This window comes from Panthera pardus, unplaced genomic scaffold (assembly GCF_024362965.1).
Source record: "Panthera pardus isolate Hobbes unplaced genomic scaffold, ASM2436296v1 HiC_scaffold_24, whole genome shotgun sequence".
Classification (NCBI taxonomy): Eukaryota; Metazoa; Chordata; class Mammalia; order Carnivora; family Felidae; genus Panthera; species Panthera pardus.
In genome coordinates, this window is record NW_026526810.1 from 94,566,300 (window position 1) to 94,592,617 (window position 26,318).

General features: G+C 40.4%; 1 long non-coding RNA gene and 1 other non-coding gene across 5 annotated transcripts in view; both read right to left on the bottom strand.

Moving 5' to 3' along the window:
* LOC109268445 (uncharacterized) overlaps nt 1-26,318 on the bottom strand; it is a 59,139-nt gene that overhangs the window by 12,917 nt on the left and 19,904 nt on the right. The window contains exon 3 of one of the 4 annotated variants that reach the window (XR_002080664.2): nt 11,416-13,416. The exons of the other annotated variants lie outside the window; for them this stretch is intronic. This is a non-coding gene — a long non-coding RNA (uncharacterized LOC109268445). Of the gene's footprint in view, nt 1-11,415; nt 13,417-26,318 lie in introns of those variants that run through there. 4 annotated transcript variants of the gene reach the window in all.
* LOC128773179 (U6 spliceosomal RNA) lies at nt 12,439-12,548 on the bottom strand. The gene has a single exon (XR_008417457.1). It is a non-coding gene; the product is annotated as a U6 spliceosomal RNA (small nuclear RNA).

A 26,318-nucleotide genomic window follows, 5' to 3' on the forward strand; every position in this document is an offset into this window, starting at 1 on the left:
AAGTATTGCTCTCAAACAACTCCTACTCTTTATATAATGAAAAGCATATTGGCATTACTGGGGGAGGGTTGGGGGAGGGGTACGCAGAGGACTGGGTGGAATTCGATAATATTCTATTGAGAGGGATGATGGCTATATTATTTATTTAACTCCAAAGATATATAATATTCTTGTATATACGATTTGCATGTTTTTTTAAAACCACATGGGGCGTGGGCATCTGTTCTTGAAAGGAAACCCCGGTTTCACCCAGACTCTCTCTAAGAAAGGTGGACAGGCAAACCTTGGTGGTAACTGATGCCCCAGGCATGTACCAGTAGTGTGAGGCTGTGCCCAGAGTCAATGTTTTTCCTTTATGCTAATAACTGAAGATCTCAATTGCTTTAGGAAACAGATGGTTGTCATTAAGAACACAAAAGGATAAAAGGTCTGCCCCGTGATCCACTCGGTCTAGTATCCAGTCAGACAATGGAACTAAGAGATGCTTTGTGAAAGAGCATAATTGGTACATAAACTTAGTATGCCAAACCCAGCACTAGACAAATGGAGAAGCAATTGTAGAGCATGCTATTACATGAGGCATTGTGAGGCATTAGCACAAAGAGAATCACAGAATAGTTTTAGCCCCATAAGCACAGACGGAGACAATAGGGATGATACGTTCCATGGTGTAGGTGGAGAAAAATGAGGAAAACCTAAGAAGAATGAGGATTGAGGCAGTGCAATGCAGTGGTAAAGAGCACAGGTTCTGGAACCCCACGTACTGTATTTAAATACTGTCTCCACCACTTACTAGATACATCACAATGGGTGAGTTACTTAAACCACTTGGTGCCTCCATATCTTCAGCTATAAATACTATAAAACAGTAATTCCTAACTCTAGGGTTTTGAGAATTAAAGCATTTAGTGTTTGACATCATAAGCACTCAACAAATGTGAGCTAATCATGGGATCTGGAATGCATTGTTTTAGGTTTGGGCCTACAAGGATGTTACAGTCTAGTAGAGAAAAGAGAAAAGTGAACGAGCCATTTCCATCCAGTGTCATGTTACTGAAGCAGGAGACACAGATTCCTCTGAGAATATCCAATGAACACCTAATAGTTAAATGGCTACCATGTTTTGAGCACTAACAATGTGCAATCTGGTCTCCTAAGGGCTTTAATCACATTATCTCATTGAGTTTTTACAACAACTGAGAGCAAGGGGCAAAATTCAGCTCTGTCCAGTGCAGAGCTATGTTCCTTCCCCTTTGGGATGCAGGTCTTCATTAGTGCTTCAAGGAAGTTTGCACCTCAGAAAAAGTCCTGTCTCAAGAGAAAGCAAGAGGGAGACTGTCCTCACCTCCAGCCACTTTGCCTCCAGCCATATTTGCCTAATCACGTCCATCCATTTGAAAGCAGGTGACTTTGGGGTGGGCAAGGGAAATTTCAAGCCCCAGGCATGGGTGTGAGAGTGAAATCGGAGGAGAGAGGCAGGCAAGTACCCTGAGGAGGAACTGATTGAAGCAGGTCTAGTATAACTGTTCTACTGCTAAGGAGCTGTGTTCCCAACATTGCAGAGAACGTGCCCACCCTGGAACAGCTTTCCATGCATTCTTCCCAGCAACACCAGCAGCATAATTGCAAACACAACTTGCTTCATGGCTCTCCACAGACACACCAGTCCTTCATGCCAGGTTTTGGGAGAACATACAAGCTATTCACTGCAGTCTCAAGCTCACTGGGAACTCTGAACACCTCATACTTAGAAAGAAAACATTGCTTTTCCAAAGCTCCTTTGCTCTAGATTACGTGAGAGACGTTAGCCTGTATATGCTAATGTCAAACTCTTCTCTGATAAGGGAATGGATAAGAGAGGCATTTCTTGGAATGAGTATCTAAAAAGAATCTGAGGAGAATCTAAGCCTTGGAGAAAGGGAATTGAGAAGACTTTGACCTAAGGCAAGGGAAGACAAAACTGCCTTAAATTCATTGCAAAATATATCAGCACCTATATTGTTTTCAATCATTCAACTGGACTTATTAACCACTTACTCTGTGCCTTGTGCTGGTGATTCAGTAGTGAAGTAGTCAATGCAGTTTCCACTCTCACGCAACTCACAACCTCATAGAAGAGACAATCATTAAGTAATTAACACTTGTGATAAGTGATAGGAAAAAAAGCATAACCTAGTAGGTAGGAGTTGAGTAGAGCTCACCAGAGGAAACAATTTGAAGGATGAGCAGGATTTACACAGGTAGAGATTGGGAGAAGGGTGCCAGGAAGAGAATACAAGAGTGTCAAGAAGAAGGCCGCTTTGTGTGCAGAAGAGAGGGAGGGGCCAGAAGTGGGAGTACTTGCCTGCACGTTGGTGTTGGGGGGCAGAGGCTATGAAATGGAGCAAAACAGGGTAGAAGACCTATGATCGTTTCTATTTTTCCTGTGTTGTCTACTAAATGAAACATGCTATCTTCCCATTGATACATTCTCCAATAAACTCAGTTTCAAGTCTTTAGAATCCCTTGACCATCCAGGATAATCATGCATAGAGATCTGGGTTCCCTGAAGTCCTATTAGGCATATTTTCCCAGCATTGTGGAAAAGGAAGTGTCCTTTGTATAATCTTAATACCTTTCAAAGCACCTGCCTATGCAGTAGTCTATAAACCATTTGTGAAAGAATATTGTCAGCACTGTGCTGATTGGGGAATGGGGCACCGTCCCTGGATTTATTCCAAAGGGTAAATTAGAGAAACCCTTGAATGAATAATTTGGTCAGTTCACTCCCTGAGTAACTTCAATTTCCCTATCTTGCTTCCTGTCATAATTTTCTTTCTAACCCAGAAAAGCAGAATGTTTATAAAGTACACAAGGTATACTGCTTGGCCTACACCTGCTGTAGTAAACATCTACATTTCCCAGCCCTCTTTAAGGCCTTGCACAGAGCAATTCCCAAGGTAGCATCTCCTAAGATGTGTTCTGTGATGCACCTGGAGTAAAGTGGTCCATCAGTCAATAGGTTGAGGACAGTACATGTGATATCCACTCACAGAAAGGTACCACTCACAGAAAGGTTAGTGCATTAGGGCACTAACAAGGCCTATAGTAAAGAAACCCAGTATTTCCCATATGTATTTAATTGCAGGAACTCTTTGTTTGAATAAGCATGTTTCTATGGCAATACTAGCTGAGGGTATTGCTTATTTTTTATTTAACAATTGTTCAGTGGGTGGTATGTGTAAAGTAGGTGACTGTGTCACAGAAAGAAGGAATAATAGGGGGAGGGTTTAGTGCATTCAATGTACAGTTTCAAAATATTCAATTCTATAGAGGACAAGAAAAGAAATGGGTGGATGAACTCATAAGATACATCAAGTATAGATCAGTAATTAGTAAGTAGAGCATGTATGGATTAAACATCAATGAAAAGGGCTACAAGATCCAAGAGTACATGAGGTAATAACATACCTGCGGGGCACCTGGGCACTAAATATTCAATGATACATTATATATCAATATTCATGAGTCCTTAATTCGACCACCCACTAGTGTTACCTACTAGTGTTCCACGTGCCGTCCATGGCTGTTCAACAGACTATATGACAAGCTACAATTCTGACTAATTGCACCTTTCTAACAGAGCAAGTATCATTGACCCAGGATCCACTTGTTTGAACCTCAACTCTAGTCTTCATGTCTGCAGCAGGAAAAGCTGATGCAGCTGAGATAGAATACATATAACATAGTATGCCCCAGGATAGTCCTATCGATGCCACTTGTTCCCTATCCTAAGTGTTTAACTTGACCATTCTCCGCCCCTTGCTTCTCACAGTGCTGTACACTGATTTAATAAAAAGTGTGATCCATGCGTTTCAATTGGGTATGTGAGCCTTTATATTTCATGAACTCTAGGATAGCCTGCCTACTGGTGTACTTGGAGCCTACTCAGTTTTCCACATGACAGAGTGACACACACAAAGATTTTTAAAATATCTAATATACATAGTCAATAACATTGATAAACGTAGGTTACATTGATCAGGAAAAACCCCCACAAATTATCAATAGTAAGAATGAGAGAGATGACATTACTACACATTATAAAGACACTAAAAGAAGACTAAGGAAATATTATTAACAACTTTATGCTGATAAATTCAACAACTGATGAAAGGGACAAATTCCTTGGAAGGCATAAACTACCAATACTCACTCAAGAAGAAATAAATAATCTAAATGGCCTTATCTGTTAAATTGAACCTTCTCACAATAGTACAACCACTTTGGGAAACAGTGGGGCAATTCCCTAAAGGATGAAACAGACTGACTTATATGACCCAGAAATTCTATTCCTAGGTATATACTCAACAGCAATGAAAACATATGTTGACACAAACACTTGTAACAAATGTTCACAGCAGCGTTATTCATAATAGCTAAAAAGTGGAAACAAATCAAATGCCCATTAACTGACGAATGGTTAAACAAAATGTGGTATATCCTCACAGTAGAATATTATTTAGCCATAAAAATGAATGGAATACTGATACATGCTATAACATAGACGAACCTTGAAAACATTATGCCAAGTGAAAGAAGCCATTTACAAATGACCACATTGAATATGATTCCATTTATATTAAAGTGCAGAATAGGCAAATCCATACAGGTTGCCAGGACCTGGGGAGAGTAGGGGAAATGGGGACTGACTCCTGATAGGAACAGAGTTTCCCTTTAGGATAATGAAAATGTTATGGGATTTGGTTGTGGTGATAGATGCATAATTCTGCAAACATAGTAAAATCCACTGAATTGTATACTCTAAAAGGGTGAACTTTATGCTCTGTGAATTGTATCTCAATAAAGCTATTATTAAATCAATCTTTGTAATTTACCATATTAAAGACAAAAAAGAATCATATGAATAGATGCAGAAAAATATGTGACAAAATCCAACATCAATTCTCGGTTTAAAAAAAACACAACAACACCTTAGCCAACTAGGAATAGAAGGAAACTTCCTCAACCTGTTACAGGGCATCCACAGCTAACATTATACTAAATGGTAAAAAAACTGCATTCTTTCTAAAATTAGAAACAAGGCAAAGATTTTACTCTCACCATTTCTATTCAACACTGTACTGGTTCCAGCCAGTGCAATAAGGTAAGAAAAAGAAATAAAAGATGATTAGATTGGAAAGGAAGTAATAAAACTATCTATTCATAAATGACATAACTGTCTATGCAGAAAATCTTATGGAGTCTACAAAAATCGGCATTAAAAATAATAAGTGAGCTTTAGCAAGTTTTCTGGATATAAGTTCAATATATAAAAATAGTGTATTTTTATATACTAGCAAACAATTGGAAATTGAAATTAAAAACAATACCGTTTACCCTACTACCAAATATATCAAATGCAAAGCAATAAATTGACCAAAATATGTATGTCCTATACTCTGAAAACTATAAAATATAGTTGAGAGAAATTAATACCTCAATAAATAAAGAAATATTCTATACTCATGGACCAGAAGACTTAATATTGTGAAGAAGACAGTTCTCCCTAAATTTATTCAATGCTATCCTAGTCAAAACTCTAACAGTTTTTTTCATGTAAAAATTGACAAGCTAATTCTAAAATTTATTTGGAGGGGCTCATGGGTGGCTCAGTTGGTTGGGTGTCCAACTCTTGATTTCGGCTCAGGTCACGATCCCAGAGTCCTGGGATTGAGCCCTGTGTTGGACTCTGTGCTGAGCATGGAGCTTGCTTGAGATTCTCTCTCACTCCCTCTGCTCCTCCCCCCCATTCTCTCTCTTTCTCAAAAAAAAAAAAAAAATTTTTTTTTTTAGTAAAATTCATTTGGAAATGAAAAAGACATAAAATAGCTAGACAAATTTGGAAAGCTAAGTAATCAAGATAGTATGGTATTGGCATGAAAACAGATCACTGGAGAACAGAGTGTGGAAATAGACCAACATATATATGGTAAATTGATTTCCAGTGAACATGTAAAAGTGATTTAGTAGAGAAAGGATCCTTGGATTAGAATACCAAAAGCACAATCCATAAAACAAAAAATTGATAAATTGTACTTCTTTACAATTAATAACTTCTTTTCTTTGAGACGCTATTAAGAGAATAATAAGACTAGTTACGGACTTAAAGAAAATATTTGTAAACCATATGTAGGACTTGTATATAGAATATATCAAAAAGTTTCAAAACTCAACAATAAGAAAAGCAAACACCCTAATTAAAAATAGGCAAATGATTTGAACAGACAATTCATCAAAAAGATACATGGGTGGCAAAAACACATTTACAATGTCATTAGGGAAAGTCAAATTATAATCACAAAGAAGTATCATTACACATCTATTAGAATATCTAAAACTAAAAAGACTAACCATACCAACTCTTGTCAATGATGTGGAGCAACTGGAACTCTCATGCTACTGATGGAAATACAAAATAGTACAACTACTTGGAAAATAATTTGGTCGTTTCTTAAAAATTTAAACATACCCATCTTAGGGCCCACCCATTCACTTCCAAGGAGAAAGTATATGTTTATGCAAAGACACGTACACAGATGTTCACAGAAGTTTTATTTCTAATACTTCAAAACTGGAAACAACCCAAATGTTCATCAGTAAGTGAATGGATAAACATATTGTGGTGAATCTACTGAGTAATTGATACCCTCAACAATGGAATACTAGTAATCAATTGATACACTCAACAACATGGATGAATCTCAAAATAATGCTGAATGAAAGGAGCCAAAAAAAAAAAAAAAAAAAAAGAGCATACCATATGATTCCATCTGTATGAAATTCTAGAAAATGCAAGCTAATCTGCAGAGGCAAAGAGTAGACAGCAATTGCCTGAGGACAGGAAAAGGGATTACAAAAGGATATAAGGTAACTTTTGGGAGGGTATGGATATGATCATTTACTTGATTGTGGGGATGGTTTCACAGGTGTGTACATGTTAAAACTTATGACATTTTATAGTTTAAATACATACAGTGTATATTGTGTGTTAATTATCTCAACAAAACTATTAAAAAGATCAGAGAACAGGGTTTTCCAAAGTAAATGAAGTACCTATTTAAAAAATAATATTCAATATTTATTGAACGTTTTTATATACCAAATTCTATTCTAGTTAAGAGTTATTACTTCCTTTCATCTTCCCAGTAACCTTATAAAGGAAGTACTATTATTTCCATTAAGTAATTCACTCAAATCCCACAAGCCAGTGAGATGTTAAGCCAGAATTCAAACCCCGGACCATTTGACTTTACTACCCATAATCATAACCACTATATAACCTGGATCCAGAAGGCCCTCAAGGAATTTGGAGTCCAGTGTAGAGACAGATACCACCCTCCAGCCTACAAGAGAGTAAATGAAAGGGAGAAAAGGGGGAAATTTGGTGAAGATTAAACTAATCTCTTGATAGGTCCCAAACTAGACCATTGACCTAGTGGCATAGGCAATGCTCTGGATAACAGAGTCCTGGTGCTTCTGTCAAGTCACTGGACAAGGAAGGGGTTGGGGAAGGATAGGAAGCCTCTGTCTAGACTAAAGGAGATTGACCATGCACATTCAGTTCAGGCAGTCCCACCAGTCAGGGCTCCTCCAGTTTCTGCCCATGTTAAGACAATCATCAGAAGCAACTGAGCAGACATTGCCTTGACCCATTTCAGGAGTTCCAAGAGAGGTTTCTAATTAGAAGATCTAAGATTTAGAACCGGGATGAGCCCTTTCACTGCTCGGTATTTCCACTTCCTCATCTCTAAGATGGGGAAGTTGAATTAGGTGTTGCTGTGGTTCCTTCTATGTCTCACAGGCTTTGTCCTGGCCTGTTTTTATGGTTTTCCCAAAGAGTATGAAGGCTCTGATGGGGATCCATGAAGTGTCTAGAAGGGTGACTTTACTTCTCTCAGCAGCTCTGCTGACTACAGGGAACTATACTGAGATTATAAAACAACACCATTAAATAACTAGAAAGGAAAATCATTAACGGCAGATGGCTTTATATCAATAGTTACTTTTGTGATTATCAAAGTAATAGACGTTAATTATAGACATTTCAGAAAATACAGACCGTGAGGAAAGAGTTAACACAGCATTTCTGGTTGCTTGCTCCTTACATGTCTTCAAGAGACCCATGATTAACCCTTGGCAGCCCTTAGAGTGTTCTTTATATTGGTGGTTGATGACTTACATACACCAGGACCAATGGATCGATCATACCATACGTGCTTCTCAGGGGCACTTTGCACAAACATCAAGATCAATGATGTGCACCTAGTTTCATTGTTAGGGTTGGGTTTTGGTTACCATAGTTGGTTGCATACATAGTAGGATATACTTATGTGACCAGCCCCCTACAAAAGCCTTGGACTCTGAGACTCAAACAGGCTTCTCTGGGTAAAGACATTCTATATATGTCCCTGAAGTTAATGGTGAAAGAAAGAATACGCCTGTGTGGCCTCCACACTCCTGTGTGGAAAGACACTGAAGTTTGTGTTGAATGTCTGGACCCCATGAGTGCATATCTTTTTCCCACTGCTTTTGCTCTATACGTTTTGCTATAATAAATCTTAGTGAGTATATAACCTGCTATTGAGTCCTGTGGGTCCTTCTGGTGAATCACTGAATAACACAGAGATAAATATATAAATACACACACATATATAAATTAACCCAAATCCTTATACTTGGAGATAACCACTTGGCTAGCTTTAAAAACAAGGTTTTGACCAACCAAATCATCTTACAACACTTGATCTTAGCCAAAAGGCCGAAAAGTGATCCAAACCATCTTACAGAAGGCCTTCTAAATTGTGAGAAGGCAAACAAAACTGCTAATTAAATTGGTAAATTGTACCATGGAGTGAAGATTAAATTTTATGGAAGCCCCGTGTTAGGACTTACATAGTTTTACTGTTTTAAATGATTACCAAGATTTACTGAACTTTACTTTTGTGACATAATAATGGTTTCATATATGACTTAATCATTAATTCAGAATCCAACTTTTAATCTTGATTGGGTTCCTATGGGAACAGTTAGGACACTTTACAAGAAATGGCTTTATAATACTGCCCAAGAACAGGTTGTGAAAAGCAGAGACTGCCTGTCTCCCTAAGAATCTAGGGAGACAATGGGTGGGGGAGTGAACGAGACCAGCTACCCTTCCATGTACCTCTCATTCTATAAATCACCCTTTTTTTGGCAGCTTCCCTCTATGACCTTAGTAATAAAAATAATGATAACTACTAACATTAATGAGTACTTATTCTGAGCCAATCACTATTCTAAGCACATGTTTTCTCTTAATCTTCACAACAGCATATTCAGTAAATGCTACTATTTTCCCCTTTATAAAAATGAAGATACCAAGGCTAAGTACAATTAAGTAGCTAGTTCATGAAACTAGTAAATTAGATGGTACTGGGACTTGAACCTGAACTCAGGTCAGCTGCCATACTTCATGTCCCCTTATGTTTATACAAATGAGATGTCACTGATATAAATGGGTTTTAGAGTTAGGTTTTGTATTAGGGTTTTCAGGGAAACAAAACCAACAAGATACATACACACACACACACACACACACACACACACACACTCACACTCACACACATTCACAGATTTATTTTAAGGAATTGGCTCACACGATTGTGGGGGCAGACAACTCTGGAATTTGCAGAGCAGGCTGGCAAGCTAGAAATTTAGGGAAGAGTTGACGTTGTAGTCTTGTATTCAAAATCTGAAGGCTGGAAACACCCAGGTTTCTATTTTGCAGTCTTGAAGCAGAATTTCTTTTTCTTCAGGAAACCTCAGTTTTTGCTCTTAAGGTAACTACCCACATTATGGAAGGTAAAAAAATCTACTGATTTAAATGTGAATCACACATAAAATGTAACTATCATAGTTCTGATTTTTCTCTTTTGAAGAGGAAAGGGAGGGTGGATCCCCAGATGTGATTTACTCAAGACTAACACCAAGATGAGCCTGTTACCCAGTGAAAAACCAGTCCCATGAGTTGGCAAGCCTCTTAGCCACAGCCATGCAAGTGTGGCATTGGCCAGAAGAGGGCACTGCCTTCTACTTGTGTAACATTTGTGCAACCATCTGCAAGGGAACTAGGAGGATAGAAAAAATGTTGACACTACTTTCAACTACTGTATTTTACAGTCCCTGATTCATTTTAGCACAACCTTTGGTAGAATAAATGCCTGTGAACTTTTAGTTGTACCGTAAGACCAAAGCACCTCATTGACAATATTCACACTTTATGTTCAATAATGCAGGAAGACATGGGATGATGGTGTCCTTCTGCTTTCCTGGTGCATTATAATTGGTCTGGTCAGGCAGCATCAAACCAGTTTTTCCCAGAGTAGGCCAACTCAAGCTGATGCAGGGGGAAAGAAAAAGCTGAGGCATTGGCGACTAAGAGAAAGAACTGGGAGGACCCCTGGGGCTCCGGGCAGTTGAGGAAACTTCTAGCAAGATTCATAGGATAGGTCTGGGAAGTTACTTACTGTGTTTGCGTTTGAGACAATAACACTGCAGGGCCCTTTGGCAATACTACTCAGTCTAGCTGAGCAGTTAATCTAATCTCTGGATTCTTAATTGGGAATGGAAATCCAAATAAATACAGTTATTCTTTAGTTCTCATTGATAATTAAAAATCCCCCCTCCCTGCTTCCATTTTAATGAGAGCTTCCATTTGTGCAGCTTGAGATTTTGCAGAGGACTTTTTCATCCCACAGCAAGTAATAGAGCAGGTACCAATTATTTCCAATTTACAGTTGAGGAAACACAGAGGTTAAGTGCCTTGCTCTGGCTCCCCTGTAATCCAAGCCTGGAAGGAGACCAGAAACCTGGGGCCTGATCTTAGCTTTGTGCTTTGTTCCCTACCAAAAATACATTCCTGGGGCGCCTGGGTGGCTCAGTCTGGCTGAGTGTCTGACCAACTCTTGATTTCAGCTCAGGTCAGGATCCCAGGATCAGGCTCCACAATCAGCGTGGAGCCTACTTAAGATTCTCTCTCACGCATGTACTCTCGCTCTCACTCTTGCTCTCGCTCTCCCCTATTCTCTCTCTCTCTCTAAATTAAAAAAATAAAAAATACACCCCTAACTCTCATTTACTGCTATTCCAGGGTCCATTAAAGATGCATATATGCGGGGCGCCTGGGTGGCGCAGTCGGTTAAGCGTCCGACTTCAGCCAGGTCACGATCTCGTGGTCCGTGAGTTAGAGCCCCTTGTCAGGCTCTGGGCTGATGGCTCGGAGCCTGGAGCCTGTTTCCGATTCTGTGTCTCCCTCTCTCTCTGCCCCTCCCCCATTCATGCTCTGTCTCTCTCTGTCCCAAAAATAAATAAAAAACGTTGAAAAAAAAAAAAGATGCATATATGCAAACACTGTGAGCTGATAATTCCACTTGTAGGAATGTGTGCAATAAAACCCCATCAACATAGAATGGATAAATAAATTGTGGCATATTTCTTTTTTTAATGCTTACTTATTTTGAGAGAGAGGACACATGAGCACATGCAAGCCAGGGAGGGGCAGAGAAAGAGGGAGAGAGAATCCCAAGCAGGTTCTGCACTGTAGGCAAAGAGCCCAAAGCGGGGCTTGATCCCACAAGCCCCTGACCTGAGCTGAATTCCAGAGTCAGAGGCTTAAGCAACTGAGCCACCTAGGCACCCCATCTGTGGCATATGTCTATCACGGAACACAATATAGCAATGAGAATAAGTGAAGAAGATCTACACAAAATGTGAATAAATTTCACAAGTATACATAAAGTTCAAAAACAGGCGAAAATATCAAGTGTGGAAAGTTAGGTTACTGGTTATACCTCAAAGGACTAGTAACTGGGGGAGGAGTGGGTACAGAGGTCTTCTGGGGTGACTCTAACATTCTACTTTTTGATCTACATAGTGGTTACCAGGGTAACATAGGTGTGTTCACTTTGCACAAATTCACCAAGCCATACATTTACAGTGCATGTACTTTTCTGTATCTGTTACACTTCAAGAAAACAATTTTAAAGCCCTGATTCGTCTAAATGAATCACCTTTCCGTGAGCAAACATCAGGACTGCCCACATGAAGCTTATCCTCAATTACACCAGATTTGTTTGTTGCTCTGTTCTAACAGTGACCACATCACCATTCCTCCGAGTTTCCAAAGCATTGAGAGAGCAGGTCAACAAGGGTCTTTGCATTTGTGCATGCAAGAATACATTTCAGGAGGGCTGCCACCTAGGAAGTTCAGCACCTGCCTCCAATACTATGAGCATGTGTTCTTTCTTGCGTGTCCATAAAGTAAGGAAGAAAGAACTAAGCAGGATAAGCCAATCACAGAAAACATCCCATCCAAATGCAAAAGTTCTCTTGCCTATGTCCCATTTTAAAAGTTCTTATTTTTGTATGGAAGGTTTCACAGGTTTGCCTGTCACCCTTGAACAGGGGCCACGCTAATCTTGTCTGTGTCACTCCAATGTTTTCAGGAGATGTGCTGCCAAAGCGAGCACACCTGTCTCATTTTTAACAGCCAATGACACTAGCACCATTTTTCAGGAAAAATAAGAAACCTAACCCCTGCATCCCAGGGTGCAGACAGCACCTCTAAACAAGAGGGCATAGGGCAGCAATCAAAACTGTTCCAAACTGTGGCAGGCCCTAGTGAAGTGAGAAATGGAACCCAGGGTACCGTCTGCTTCTCATTAGCTCTTATTGCTTCTTGAAGGAACAAGGTGTTTCAAAAATCTTTTTTTTTTTAATTTTTTTAAAAATTTAGAATTTATTTTTGAGAGAGAGAGAGTGAAAGCAGGGGAGGGGCAGAGAGAGAGAAACACGCAGAATTAGAAGCAGGTTCCAGGCTCTGAGCTGTCACCACAGAGCCCAACGTGGTGCTCGAACTCAAGAACTGTGAGATCGTGACCTGAGCCGAAGTCGGACACCCAACTAACTGAGCCACCCAGTTTTCTACACTGGTGCTTGAAAACCTTAAAAGACAAAAGTACAACAACATATTAGATCAAGGGTTGGCAATCTCCGTCCATGGGCCAAGGACATTTGGTTCAGGGTTACACACACACACACACACACACACACACCATACTTTCTCAGCTGCTTTGGAGAGCTCCTACCACCACTGCAGCTCTTGTATCTTCTACATCAGTGATTCACTGCTGTTTCGGTCCCACACTCCATCTCAGGGGAGAAAGACTGAGAACCACCTAGATAACCAGTTCCATACTCTCTCCAACTGGATTGTGTGTGAAGGAGCTGGCCCTCTTTCTTTCCTCCCAGTGGCCAGAGGGACACCAACTGTACTTTTTGCACCTTTGCAACCTTTGGTGGGGTTGTCAGAATTCTGGTGGCTGGTCCATGGGCGTGCTTTGAACACAACCACAGAACAACAGGGTGAGAGAAGAAGCCAGGACTGAGCCAGGGTGGTGTTCTTCCAGGGTCTAAATGAATCCTGGAGGTAGCAGAGATCCTCTGGGTATGCATACCTGGAGCCCAACACCAGGAATTTTCTGGCAGTGGCAACACTCAAAGCCAGGTAGATGACACAAAGACACATACACAAAGAAGCTCATTGCAGCATTGTCATTATAGAGAAAAATGAAAGGCAACTGAAGCCACCAGCAACAAGCTGTGTTCATTATATGATATCGTCATATACCATGGATTATCATGCAGCCATGAAAAAGAATGAGGCTGCTATATATTAACTAACACAGAAGGTGGTCTACACCTTGAAGTTAAATGATAAAGGCAGGATGGGGAAAACTATATATCGTGTAATTCCATTTATGTATTATAAAATCCTGAGGCATGCACACAGTCTCACACCCACTAGAAAAAGATCTAGAAAGATACACACCAAATTATTATCAGGTTACCTCTGGGGATGGGAATGGAAATAGGGAAGTGAGGGAGAACTTTCCAATATTGAAATTTTCATTTATATATTATTTGTTTATGATGGACCAATAATAGTTCTTTTGTAATTTGAAAAAGCATCTTAAAAAAAACAAGACTATGGGAATGGGTTATGGAGGAGGCACATTTGATGTGGGTGATCAGCACAGCTAGAGGCTTCTGTGACTCAGGCCCAAGGGCTGGGAAGTAGACTCTCTGAGAGCTGGGAGAGAGACTCCAAGCTCCTGATTATACAGGACTGTTCCTTTTTTCCCCCTTTCTGTTCTCCCTCTTTGGGGTCATGTGCTCTTGGCTCTCTTTGGATCACTTCCAACTCTATGCAGCCAGAGGAGAAGGGCCCCTCCCTCAGAAGATCCAGGGAGGATGACTTGGGCCTACTTGGCCCTAAGCCTTATGAAGAAACCTCCTCTTTACCTTGGTGCCCATTTCCTCGGGGCTCTTTCCCTGGACCTTTGTATCAGAGCACAGGATCTCCAGAGGCTGAGGGAAAAGGGCCACAGCACTTGGCAACTTTTAGTGTAGCCTTCTGGGGCTCTCCACCCAGATTCCACCTTAGAATTGCCTGGGGAGCTTTGAAAAAATATAAATCTCAAATATAGACATATATGTTGAAATAGAGAATAAATGTTTTGTTGTGTCAGCAAATGACCAACGTTGGGTAAAATAGAAATTTTCATCCATTCCAGAAGGTGTGTAATTGAAGAACCTTTTGATAAGTCGTTGGACAATATTAAGAATCTAAAATAGTTTCATATTATTTTGTCCAGTAATAAAACTTCTGGAAATTTCTCCTGGTGAAAAGCAAAATGCCTCAAATAAGGAAAATTTATGTGAAGAGTTCTCTCATTATGTTTCCTTTTGTAATAGCTAAAAATCAGAAGCAAACTAAATGCTCAACAAATGTCAGGTGAATGGTTAAATAGGTGTACTCCATGGAACATTTTGTGACAATTAAAATTGTAATGAAAATTTGCAAAAGTCAGTTAAAATGTAGTAATGATGAAGGGTGCCTGGGTGGCTCAGTTGGCTAAACATCTGACTCTTGATTTCAGCTCAGGTCATGATCTCATGGTTCGTGAGATCAAGCCACACGATCTCATAATTCTCTCTCCCTCTCTCTCTGCCCCTCTCCTGCTTGTGTGCTCTCCCTCTCAAAATAAATTAATAAACCAAAAAAAAAAAAAAAAAAAAAAGAGGTTCACCGCTAGGAAGATTCTGGCTCTTTAGGAGAAGATGCTGCAGCCAATTTGCTGTTGGGCCAAAGGAAACAAATGCAAATTGAATAGGAGAAAGAAGCTCAGGAAAGGCAGACAGCAAAAAAGGTTGATCATCAGAATATAACGATCCTTTTATGGCCCAACATTCTGAAGACCTCAGAAGAAGGGTAACATAGTGATGTGGCATGATTGGTGGGGCACCAAAGAGCCCCCTGCTTATAAATGTCCTCATCTGGTGCTGTGTTGCCTGTAATTCCACTATTAGGCTAACTCCACTTGGGTCATTAAGCATTGCCCATTCTTTGTTGCCCTCTTCTAAAACATAGACTCCTGAGAGGAATAACACTTTGACTCGACAACAATTTAGTGGAATTAGTTCATGATTTACTCAGCCAATTTGAGTACTTACTCTGTGCTTGGTACTACAGTAGGAATTGGGATACTATGGAGGGATGACCTCATTAGGGTGACTAAGACTTAGTTCAAGTCAGAAGTACCTACGGAACACCTCCTGTCACCTGACAAGGAGCTGGTGCTGGGACAGGAGGAAGACAGAAAAATGCCCAACACTGTCACCTCCCTCAAGGAGCTCACAGCTTTGTTGTGGGGGGGGATCCAAGCACACAAAAGACAGAACAAGCAACTGCTTATTAAACTACTAATATAATCAAGGGCCGACATGAAGAGTGGAGCTCAGAGCCTTTGTGTCAAAGAGTCTTTTCAGAAGCTTTCATGATTGAACCACACTAACCCTTTTCATTAGGGAGCGTGGAAAAGAAGCTATTATAACCCAACTGTTTTCTAAATATTAACATGGGTGTGACTTCCTGGTTCCGAGACCTCACCTTAGTTTCTACCCTACATGCTATAGCTCTGGGTAGACTGAACACTACTGAAAGGGAGCTATTCATTAAGCATTAAGCATTAAGCAGGGTGCTTGGGAGCCACCCACCTTCTCTTCCTGTGCCCCAAACTGGCCATTTGCCACATTTGCTGGTGGGCTGAGTGGTTTCACATGTACTAAACACCCACAAGATACATGGTTTCTCTCTATCATAGTCATGCTCACAAGGTACCCTCATGAGAAAAGCCTCACCAGCTTCTGGCTCCAGCTGTCATGGGAAGGAAGGATTATGACAGTCACCCAAGTCGGGAAAGGAAGCAAGATTTAGAAACAGAAGAACAGGTGTGGCTCAGAATCCAGGCATCAAGCAGGACCAGACGGGACTATATTACCAAATTTTAAGAAGGAGACTTTTCATGAAATTATGTGCCTTTTTATGAAACTATCTTTAGTAAATTGTGTGATCCTCGAAGCACATTCCAGGCCAAAGGTCCTTCGGGGCTGGATCAAAAGCCCAGAAGGAATGAGGACTGTAGGCTAGTGCAAGAACAAATCAACATGTAGCCCAGAGGAGGGGCAGAGTCATTGGCACCACAGGTCAGAAAAGACTGGAAGCCGAACTGGAAATCAAATCTGGCATTGCCAAGAAAGAGTAGACAAAGCAAAATCTAAGGCCAGGTACTGTGGTGGCACAAGCCTCGAGGGGGAGAGCACAGAGTAGGGTCCAAGTTGAAGATGTGTGTTCGGATCCAGGGGAGCCAACTGATGTCTACAGACTAAGCAAAATACTGGAAAAGTGGTTGCCTCTGGTTTGGGGGATGGAGGTGTTGCTGACTGGGAAGAAACATGAGGGGACTTTCTGAGAAGATACAGAGATGAATGTCCTATATCTTGAAAAAAGTGTGGGTTACACAGGTATATCCATTTGTCGAAAGTCACTGAATTGTAGACTTGGGGTTTGTGTACTTTAATGTATGTTAAGTTTTACCCCTCAAAATTGTAAACTAATTAAACTCTCATTAGGCTTACTTTAAGTGGTGCTAGGGATTAGCAATTCTGAAACTATGATTTGTGTATTCTTGACCTTGAGGCTAATGGGAGCCAGATTTCTAAGTGCTGGGGAAAGAAATTACAAATATGGAAAAAGCATTTGTTGTATTAGAATTGGAGTTATTAGAATAAGTATATATTATGTCATATATATCTCCAACATATTTCTAATATATATCTATGCCTCTATATGTATCTATTTCCATTTGTATATGTAATATTACCTAATTCTGTCTGGTAAGAGGCCTAGAAACAGTGACACACCAGTAAGAATGAGCACTTTTAGCACCCAGATCTTGGTTTCTAAATACCATTACCCACTAAAGGAACTAGTGATTCTTGAGAAATGGCTTATTCTGGGGCTGTGGGCAGGAAAAGTAGAGAATGAGCCTGGAACATCTTATTTTGCAAGAAGGTAAGGAAATGATCAAAGAATCATGAAAATATGTCAAAAAGACTCAAGAGCCAGCGGTAAGAGGCTCCCACTCCCTAATCTGGAACAATTTTAACATCAAAATAAATAATATTTATAATGGATTATACTCCACTGATAGCCTAAGAATCACGTTCATATAGATAGATAGATAGATAGATAGATAGATATAAATGTTAAGGGAAACCTCTTCATTACAGTAGAATGCAAAATGAGAGTTGTAGAAAATCATCAGAGGATGCCAAAATGGATGGGTAAAAGTTTGATTTAAAAAAGGATAATTACAGGGGTGCCTGACTGGCTCAGTCGGTAGACCATGTGACCCTTGATCTCAGGGTCATGAGTTCAAGTCCCACATTGGTCATTGAGCCTACTTAAAAAAAAAAAAAAAAAAAGGGATATGCAATTTTACTACTAGGTATTTACCCAAAGAATTCAAAAATACTGGGGCGCCTGGGTGGCTCAGTCAGTTAAGTGTCCAACTCTTGGTTTCAGCTCAGGTTATGATTTCATGGTTTCATGGGTTTGAGGCCCACATTGGGCTCTGTGCTGGTGGTACAAAGCCTGCTTGGGATTCTCTCTTTCCCTCTCTCTCTGCCCCTCCCCCACTCACTCTGTCTCTGTCTCTCTCAAAAATAAATAAATAAAATTTAAAAATTAAAAAAGAAGAGAATACAAAAACACTAATTCAAAGGGATACATGCACCCTGATGTTTAGAGCAGCATTATGTACTGCAACTGAATTATGGAAAGAGCCCAAATGTCCATTGACTAATGAGTGAATAAAGAAGATGAGTTACACACACACACACATACACACAATGGAATATTACAAACTGTAATAATCAAGAAATATTACTCAGCATAAAAAAGAATGAAATCTTGCCATTTGCAATGACATAGATGGAGCTAGAGTGTATTATGCTAAGGAAAATAAGTCACTCAGAGAAAGACAAATAGCATATGATTTCACTCATGTGAAATTTAAGAAACAGAACAAATAATCATAGGGGAAAAAAGAGACAGAGATAAATCAAGAAACAGAGAACAAACTGATTGTTACCAGAGTGGAGGTGAGTGAGGAAATGGGTTAAACAGGTGATGGGGATTAAGGAGTGACCTTGCCATGATGAGCACTGGGTGATGTATGGAAGTGTTGAATCACTATATTGCATACCTGAAACTAGTATAACATTGTATGTTAACTAACTGGAATTTAAATAAAAACTTTAAATAAATAGGATAATTACAGAGATGTAAAGTATTCAGCAAATGACTTAATGAAAGAGAAAAATAATAACTTCATAGCATCAGATACCACTCTACCAAGTCATCAGGGCTAAGATCACTATATAGTTACAAGCCAATATCTCATATCACATGCCCCCGATTAGGATGCTTGGAGAAGAGCACACTATCAACTCTGTGGTATTCCTGCCAAAAATGCATAACCTGAATCTAATCATGAGAAAACATGAGGCAAACCCAAACTGAAAGACATTCTACAAAATAACTGGCCTGTACTTTTTTTTTAAATGTTAAGGTCAAGAACACAATGAAAGGCTAAAGAAATGTCCCAGAATAAAGGAAAATAAATAGACCTGACAACTAAATGCTGTGTATAATCTTGGATTTGATCCTCAGGGGAGGGAAAAAAAAGTAAGGACATTTTGGGGGCAATTAATGAAAGACATAGTAGTATTATATTAATGCTTAATTGCCTGATTGTGTAACTGCACTGTAGTTATTAAGAGAATGCCTTTTTGGAAAATTCATACTGGAGCCAATAGGAGCACATCTCCATCTTCAATGGGAGAGGAGAGTGGGAGAGAAAGAGAGAGAATGATAAAGCAAATAAGGCAAAAATGTAAACAAACAAATCATAAGTTGTAGAAGTTCCTTGGACTGTTCATGTAATTTTTCAGTAAAATTGAAATTATATCAAAATAAAAGGATCTCCCCAAAAACGAAACAAAGCAAACAAATGTATGGGTGTGGTCAGCAGCCCGGAGGCCTATGCTTCCTGCTAGGACCAGAGCCAGCCCAAAGCGTGACCATTTCAGTGCCTGCAGGAGGGAAGGGTGGGGAAGGGGGGGGTGGTACCTGCAGGGTAGGCTTAAATTGGCAGTCAGTAGTATTATGTAAATTCTGTCAGCGACTAGACCACAAGCTGGGTGCAGTTCCTGGCAGGGCCATCCTGTCCTTACAGCAGAGAGGACTTACAGCTGTTTTGTGTCAGATGATTCATAGATAACATGCAACGGAGAAGAATCATTGGTAAATGTGTGAACTGTGCTCAGATTTCAATTTTTCATAAAACAGATTCTTGTTTAAGTCTTCTGCTATTGTTATAGCCATCAGGAAATAGAAATGCGTTTGCATTTTTGCAAGGAGGCCTGAACTTTTAAAATCTGGTAAAAGAGTTTAAGGTTCAAAGATTTTAAGGTATAATCAGTTAAGATTTTCCCTTTTAGTAAGAGTAGTAATTAAGGCATAAACTTTCCCTAAGCAATTTCTTTCCAAAAAGAAGCATACATTTAAAAATAATTCATTAATATATCTTCTATGGCCATTATTCAAAGCTTGGCCTTCTGCCATGGCTCTAGAACACAGTGATTTTTTCTCTGTCATTTCTTTTTTTGGCCAAAGATTCTAAGAATCTCTGAACTGTTAATTATATAATTTCCTCTGGTTTGTCCCCCAGAAGCTTAACAGTCAGATTTTTTCCCCAGCAAATTGAATGCCCCACAAATCAAAGACCAATTCTCTGAAAGTAAGACAGGCTTCTTCACACGACCTTTAGGTGGCTATCAAATGCTTTTTCTCTAAGAGGTAGCCACTCTGCCTGCTCCCTTCAAAATCAATCCCATTATGTAAATTCTTCCTAACCTCTAACTTACACCTCCTGGCTGTGCCTGGGAAGGGCCAAGAGTGACTGCAACACTGGGGAGTGGAACCAGAATTCATCTTCCCTTTCCCTCTGCCTACCTATGGGGAGCATTTCTAACAACCATCCAGGCTCACTCCCAGGCAGCCCTTACTGAGGCCGGGTGGGGGCGTGAGGGGTGAGGGGGGCAGCACGTAGCCAACGCTAGAGAAGGCACTGTCCCCCCAGGAGGGCCTGGAAAACACAACTCATTAGAGCTAGGCTGAGTCATCAGGGTGTGGAGGCTGTTGGACCACATTCTTGCAACATAACAAGCAAACAGAGTCCAGGCAGAGAACATCTCGACTGTGGATTCTGTAATACTTTTCAAGGCCAGTTCACAAAGGCATTCAGCAGCACTGTGAACGTGAAATAAAAGGCATACAGAACCACAGCTCCAAACTGAGGCCGATTGGAACTACACAAGGTTAGGTTAGCCTGTAGCTGACCAGGACAACAGAGGAAGAGGTCTCTTCTGGGACCTGAAGCCCCTGGCAGACGGAAGGCATGAACCCAAGTGAGTGTCTTGCCAGCCTTTGGTCTCCAGGATTAACTACTCTTGGTCTTGAACTCCTAGCTGGATAGAATTTACTGAAGCAGAAGGTAGCCCTTTTTACCCCTGAGAACCCAGGCAGAGAGGAAAAGTGCTTTGAAACTGAGATCTGTTTCCAGGGTATAATTGCTTCAGTCTCTGAAACTGGAAGACCAGGATCCATTTTCTTAGAGGCCAACAGCAGCCTGAGAGGCAAGTGTAGTGGAGCAAGAAGAGTCATGCAGACAAGTTGAGCCAGGCCTAACTTATTTTCTTTGAGGCTCAAACCCATTCCTTTCAGGCAGTGGTCTGGAGGCAGACACCTGGCTCTGAGACCAAACTAAATGTTCATCCTTATGAAGAAATGCTTCTAATAGACCAAAAGGTGGGATCCTGCAAGAAGCAAAAAATGCCAAGACTAACGCACTGGTGTGATGGCCACACCCTACCTCCCCAACCAGACATCTTAAACCTGACATTTAATAAGCTATGAGACACTTGTTTTCACTCTCACCATCAAAGTATAGGAAGACAGATGCTCTCTGCCTTTTTGCCTTTGGGTATTTTTCTCCTGCTTCCTGAGCTGTGCTGGGGAGAGACAGAGAAGAAAAGGAAGGAGAAACCCAGGAAGATGAGAGAAATTCTCCCCATCCTTTAACAGATTTCTGTTCTGCTCCTGTGGTTGAGGGGCCAGGGCCTGGGCTGGCTTATCTGCTCTACTCACATTCTGGTCATTTTCTCTCTAAAAATAAGGATGGCCAGCACCTCCACTTGTGTTAAGTGTTTCTGTCCGGGGCCTGTATACAATCTTGCAAATGTGTCACTGGTGGCAAGGAGGTCCGGGTGTGGTTGCAGACAGACAGACGCAAGTCCATCTTTGCCTCTGGAAAAACAAGTTAAGAGGCACACTTTCTAAAGGCAGTCAGATCCCTTCCCAGTCCAGTATATTTGACTTTGTTATGGGATACAGAAGAGATGAGAACTAGCATTTGGGTGGGGGCGGCTAAGTGTGCTGGACACTTTAGCTATGTTCTCCCTTACTCCCCCAACAACTCTGAGGCAGGTGGTATTGTCCCCATTTTACAGATGAAAAAACTGGTGCTCTGCATTTGATAGGGTACTAGCTACCAGACCTTAGGTAACTGGCAGAATTAGGATTTGAAGCCAATTTGTATGTACAAAAGCTGATGTGCTTTCCACGGGTCTGTGCATACTGTTCTTTGTCATCCCTGGTCACCCAGTGCTTCTTACATCTTTCCTGATTTGTCAAAGATTGCCAGGAGTGATTGACAGGTCATGATTTGACTTTCATCTCTTAATTTTATTTGATTTGAATTTTATTTTTTTATACAGTTGACCTTTGAACAACATGAGTTTGAACTATGTGGGTCCACTTACACACAGATTTTTTTTTCAATAAATACAGTACAGTACTGTAAATATATTTTCTCTCCCTTATGATTTTAATAACATTTTCCTTTCTCTAGCATACTTTATGTTAAGGATACAGTACCTAATATATATAACACACTAAATATGTGCTGGTTGACTGTTGATATTATTGGTAAGGCTTCTGGTCAACAGTAGGATATTAGTAGTTAAGTTTTAAGGAGTCAAAAGTTATAGGTGGATTTTCGACTGCACAGGAGGTCAGTGCCTCTAACCACTGTGTTGTTCAAAGGTCAACTGTATACTTGGATTTCATTTTAAAAAAACATTTTAAACTATTTTTTAAAACTATAATTAAAAACATACACAGGGCACCTGGATGGCTCAGTTGGTAGAGCATGCAATTCTTGATCTCAGAGTTGTGAGTTCAAGCCACATGTTGGGCAGAACCTACTTTAAAAAAAAAAAAAAAATGTTAGCTAGCTACCAAATTAAAACACATAGCACAATAATAGAAACACTACCACATAAATTTCTTTTCTTTTCTTTTTTTTTAACGTTTATTTTTGAGACAGGGAGAGACAGCATGAACAGGGGAGGGTCAGAGAGAGGGAGACACAGAATATGAAGCAGGCTCCAGGCTCTGAGCTGTCAGCACAGAGCCCGACTCGGGGCTCAAACTCACGGACCTCGAGATCATGACCTGAGCCGAAGTCGGCCGCCTAACCGACTGAGCCACCCAGGCACCCCCAGCACATAAATTTCTGCTGACAGATTTTTGAGCAAATCTTGGTCCCTCCCTCCTTTCCTCTCTCTCTCTCTTTCTGTCTTTTGGCTAACAGGGACTTGAAGTATAATTTGTCTACAGTTAAAATGCACAATTCTTAAGTGTACAGCTCATGAATTTTCACATATATGCACTCCATACAACCACTACCCATACAAGGTTTACACAATGTTTAGCATTTCAGAAAGTTCCCTTGTTCCCCTTTCAAAGTCATTAGCCCTTGCTACTCTCCCACCACTAATCTGACTCTATCACCATAGACTAGTTAGTCAGGTCATTGATTAGGAAGCTTATGGGTATGCACTGGCCTTTTGTGTCTGTCCCAAGAATGCAGTGCTCGGTCAACTGTCACACAAGGCTCAAAAGCACCTATTTGGTCCATGTTAGGTCTCAGTGGGCTTTCAAACAAATGCATAACCTGCCACATGGCTCTCCTGCTTATAAAAAGTGTTGGGTAGGATTGCCTGAGTGGCTCAGTTGGTTAAGCATCCGACTCTTGACTTCGGCTCAGGTCATGATCTCACAGTTCATAGGTTTGAGCCCTGCATCTGGTGCTGTGCTGGTAGCATGGAGTCTGTTTGGGATTCTTTCTCTCTCTCCCTCTCTCTGTGCCCCTCCCCTTCTCGCACTCTTTCTCTTTCTCTCTACCAAAATAAGTAAATAAGCATTAAAAAAAGTGTTGGATATTCCATTTCTGTATCTAAGACAAGAAATTCAACAATCTTAATGATTTGATTTAGAAATTAAAAATGTTTTGGTATTCCTTTTTCAAACTTCTGGGTCTGTTTATACAATAGATGACAAAGCAAACTGATTTAAAAAATATATATATCTGTTTTACTCTTTGCAACTAAAATTATATATAGAAGTGAATTAAATGCCAAGCTTGGCAATGGTTATATCTATATTAATTATTATTTTTAAAAATTTTTTAAGGTTTATTCATTTTTCAGAGACAGAGAGACACAGCATGAGCGGGGGAGGGGCAGAGAGGGAGACACAGAATCCGAAACAGCCTTCAGGCTCTGAGCTGTCAGCACAGAGCCCGACGCAGGGCCCGAACTCATGAACGGCGAGATCATGACCCGAACTGAAGTCGGATGCCTAACTGACTGAGCCACCCAGGCGCCCCTATTAATTATTTTGAATTTTGGTATTCATCAAAACAATAATTTTCCTTCATATATTAACTTTATAATTGAATGCTAAATAAATTCTAACTTAAAATATATACAAATTATCTTGTAAATATTTTTAAATTAGGGTTCATTTAAGATTTGTCTGAAGAACTTATACTAATAAAATGTTTGTAACCCACATCCTAGGACATAATTTGCCTGGGCATAAAGACTTGGCCCTTAAAGTAGCTAGATTTTTCTTCCTGACAGCCATTTACCTCAGGCTTACATTGTTCTGAACTGCCCTGTTTTTCTCCTGTCCAGTTGGAAGCACTTTCTCTACTTGCGGAAGCAATGGAAACAAAGTACGGTAAAACCTTGGGTTGCAGGTAATTTGTTCTGCAGTTGTTCCACAAGATGAGCAAACATTTCTGATTAATTTTAACTTGATAAACAAGAAATGTCTTGCAATAGGAGTAGTATGTATGCTGAACATCACATGATCACAATGGTTCTTCTCTCTCTGTCTCTTCTTGCTGTGGGACTGTGGGTGATCGTCTCTCATGCTCAGATGCTCGGTCTCAGGCCATGGTGTTTGGCAGAAATCGGTGATTTTTCAGAATGTTGGAAGATGCCCACAACTGGCACTAGTGTATTTTTTGTCACTTCAAAGCACCTATGGACAGTCCTTTGCTTTTCCATCCAAGAGTAAGCTTAGGAATGCTTTGCTTCATTCTAAGTCAGGCGGCTTGCAGATATAGACCCTTTCCTCTGCTGCCTTATTGCCAGTTACATTAAATACACTATATGACAAGAGTTTAATACTGTACTATAGTCAACACCTGTGTGAGCGTATACAATGGCCCCTGTGCAGAAAAATTCCATTGAGCTGATAGATAGCAGTGATTCCATTAGTGGTAGTGAAAGTTGTCCTACACAATAACCCTCCTCTCTCTTGTCTCCCTTATACCAGCCAAAGGTTTTCAAAGGTAAGTGCAGCTTAATTTATTTTTCTTTATATTTTGTGTTTTATTATTTTGTATTATATTACAGTATTATAATCATTTTTATATGAATATTTTTGTGGAATGAATCATCTGAGTTTCCATTATTTCTTATGGGGAAATTTGTTTTGATAAATGAGCAGTTTGGATTACAAGCATGTTTCCGGAGTGAATTATGCTCACAAACCAAAGTTTTACTTAGTTACCACTCCACCACCTTCACCAGGAGAGCCTTACCTGTGCCCTTCCTTGTAAAACTGGTTTTAGAAAGCTCCTTTTTTGAGTGTGTGTGTGTGTGTGTGTGTGTGTGTGTGTGTGCGTGTGTTATTACTAGCATTTGGGGATTATCATTCTTGCTCCCTGTGGGTAAACATTACTTTTCTATTGTTAAAGAAAAAAATGAGACCATTTTCAAAAGTCATTTCCTAAAATAAAGTAGGGTAGGAAGGCCTGGCCATGAGGGCAATGAGTCATCAGAAGGCAGCTTGGAGAGAACGTGGGGCTTTGGGCATGAGCTAGGGAAGCCTTGCTTAATCCTCACAGGACTCACTTCAATGAGCCAAATAGGATGTCAGGCCCTTCCACCTTGAGAAAAGGACCTAGTGAGCAGTTTAGATCTAGTGAATGTATAAGAAGGTCAGCTGGAGAATGTTGGAGGTATAGGTGGAAGGCAGACAGGTCCTAGGATACTGGCTGGGGCCACTCAGCTGCTGGAAAAGTAAGATCCAGAAAGCTACTCGGACTGTCTGAAGTTTGACTAAAGGCAGAACCAATCTTAACTCTTGGTTGGGTAACACACATCACAGGCACATTGCACAGGGACAGGAGCTGGTCCAAGCAAAGAAGGCCAACTCTAGTTGGTGTGGGGACCTGAGGCCCTGAGAAGAATCCCTGGGCTCCCAACCTAGATTAGATTCAAACAACTTCGGAGCACAAGGGCCAAAAGGCAACCAAGAGGCCCTAACCAGAGTGAAATCTGAGAAGTTTCTGGAAGAGGCTGCACAGGCCACAATCAGACAACTAGGGCAACCCAATCCCTCCCCTGTCTGA